Here is a 2,763-nt window from a genome sequence, read left to right as displayed (position 1 = left end):
ATTTAAGGGGAAAAAAAAAAGAAAAAAGAAAAAAAAAAAGAAGGAAATTAGCTGATATGATCAAGCCATATGGCTAATGTAATTGATTTGTTCGGATTTTTTTAAATGATGAAAAACAAAGCCGAATCGGCGGCGTAATATAATTAACGCGTTTAACTGGAGGTGATACGTTCTATTTAGTTCGACAACAAATCGCGGCTTCCCGGTGTCTAAAATGAAATACGACGAGGGAGGGCCGCTCTGGGCCCTGAGCACACCCGGCCCGGGAGAACGAGTTCCGAGCAGCGGGGCGGGGGATCCCGCAGGGGTCGGGCCTGGGGGTGCCCCCGGGCCCGGGCTGTTCCCTGGGCCACGGCTCGGCCCCGGCCCCTGTGCGGCTCCGCACCGCCTCTCCGAGCCCTTCTGAAATCGCTGCTGGAACTTGGATTCGATCCGTGATTTTTAAGACTCGCTCGCCGTCAAACCGAGCCGATGTTCCCTTCTGGTTGAGTCACGCTCAGCGAAACAGACCGGAGCCATAATAAATCTGCGCCGGAAAATGTATTTGTTTCTGTTTCTGTGCTCTGAAGTTTTTCAGTCCCTTCCTCGGTTGTCTGGAGGATGCGCTGCGTCCTCTGCCTGATCGCTGCTGCGCGAGGGCTTCCGAACACGGGCTGAGCGCGGCAGTTTTGTCAGGGACTGTAAAGAGAGGAGATGTGGGGAAGCATGAGCTTCGTTTTCCTTCTCGCTCAGTGGGCTGCGAGAGCGGAGTGCGACAAAGGGCTCCCAGCACCTGGCGCGGAGTGCACGGGGTCGGGGCTCTGCCCCGCTCGGAGCACCGCAGCACCCCGCACACAGCGCTCCCACCTCGGGGTGAGGTTTCCTTGCCGACGCGTTTTCCCGGACAGAACCGACTCAGATGGGCACCTCGCACTGGAGGACAGAGAGTTCGGCCTCTGCATGCCGAGAGAAGTTGAATTCAATTAGGCAAAAACCTCTTTTGCGTAGCCTGGAAACTATAGACGCGGCTTAACTGATCACTTCAGTGCTGTGAAATTCGTTCCCATCACTAATAAGTGCGGGTCTCATTAAGGTGCTCCGAACGGAGTTTTTAATAATGTGTTAATAATCCGCGCCCATTGGTCGGCATGGGAAGGCTTTGAACGCAGCTGGGGAGCGACGGAGCGGGCGGAGCCCGAGCGGCGGGCACGGCGTGGGCAGCGCACCGGGCTGGGCAGAGCGGGGGGCAACGGAGGTTTCTTTTAGACATGCATATATGTATAATAAAAAATGAAAAAGAAAAAAAAAAGAAAGAAAAGAAAACTTCCAGCCATCATTTGTCTTTTCTCAAGGAGAGCACCTGCTATGCGGCTGGGTTGTGTTCTCCTCCCCGCCCCCCACCCCCCCACCCCCCGGGGCAGCGCGACGTGTGCACGGGGCCGAACCCAGAGGGCGCAGAGCCCCGGGTGGACGCAGCGTCCCCACAGCCGCGGGCGGTGGTCGGAACCCGCGCGGGATGACGCCTTCAGCCGCAGAGATCATCCGTGATTAATGAGTGATGGGGAATTCGGTTTCGCTCCCCAGACCCACCGGGCTGCACAAGGCCTTCAGAGATTGCTTTTCTGGTTGTAAGATTGACTTCCCTACCTCGTCTCCTTGGCTCGTTACTATTATCATCTGGGTTTAAATTTCTCTTTTTAAGCAGTGTAATCTTTCTTCGGTTGCTCGCCCCGGAGTAAAAATCAGGGCATCATTTTCACATCAAAGAGCTGTCAGCTCTCCCGTATGAATCGCTGCCCCCCGCACCCTCTCTCAACCACCACCCTTGACACCCGCGCATTCGGAGCGTACCGGAGATATATCGCTGTAATCACAGCCCTTATAATTGGCTTTGGCTCTCCGAAGCTGGGAGGAGGGGCCGGGCCGCTCGGACGGGGCGCACGGGGCTGCTCCCCGGGGAGGAACCCCCCCAGGACCGGAGCTCAGAGGGGGCAGGGAGTGGGCGCTCCGGCACCCTCTACGCTCGGAGCCGGGGCCCGAGGAGAAAGCGGGAGAGGGACGGAGCTCCCGGCCGGGGGAGGCCGAGGGCCGAGAGCTGAGGCTTCCTGCCCCCGCCTCATAAGGAAGTAAACCCAAATCGTTAAAAAAAGAAGAAAAAAAATACACTTTCTCGTCATGGAAAATGAGGGACGTTTCTGGTTTTATCATTTAGCTGGGGATTAATGAACACGAGATGGCTTCACCAGACGGAGCAGAAGGGAAAGGGCCCTTTCCGTTCACGCCCAGGGTCAAGCTCGAGGTGAGGAGCTGCAGACCGCCTCGGCCCGGCCCCAGGCGGCCCCGCTGTCGGCACCGAGCGGGGGCGGCCGGGAGAGCCGAGCCCGGAGCGGTGCCGCCGCCTCCCGCAGTCGCGGCGCGCCCCGCAGACGGCAGCTGTCCGGTCCGGGGAGCCGCGACGGCCCTCCCTCGCCCCTGTCACCCCACGGCCCCGACGAAACCCGTGTGCGCCCCCGGTATCTCCGCGGCTCCTGGTGATTATTTTCTTGCCGATCGCTACCGCCAGCCCGCGAGAGGTACCGTTAGAGACCGGCGCTATTAGGGAGCCCGACGGTAATTAGCGCTTCCCCCGCCACCGCGCCCGTGGCACCGCGCGGCGCGTAGAGCCGTGTACAGCTGACAGTGCCGCTGCAGAGAGCGCTCTCGGGTAATGAGTCGGGGCCGCGCGGAGCCCTGCTAAAGGACACTCAGCCGAAGCCTCATTGCGAGGACGGTAATTAATCGCGC

This window comes from Gallus gallus, chromosome 7 (genome assembly GCF_016699485.2).
Source record: "Gallus gallus isolate bGalGal1 chromosome 7, bGalGal1.mat.broiler.GRCg7b, whole genome shotgun sequence".
NCBI lineage: Eukaryota > Metazoa > Chordata > Aves > Galliformes > Phasianidae > Gallus > Gallus gallus.
This window is presented reverse-complemented; position numbering follows the sequence as displayed.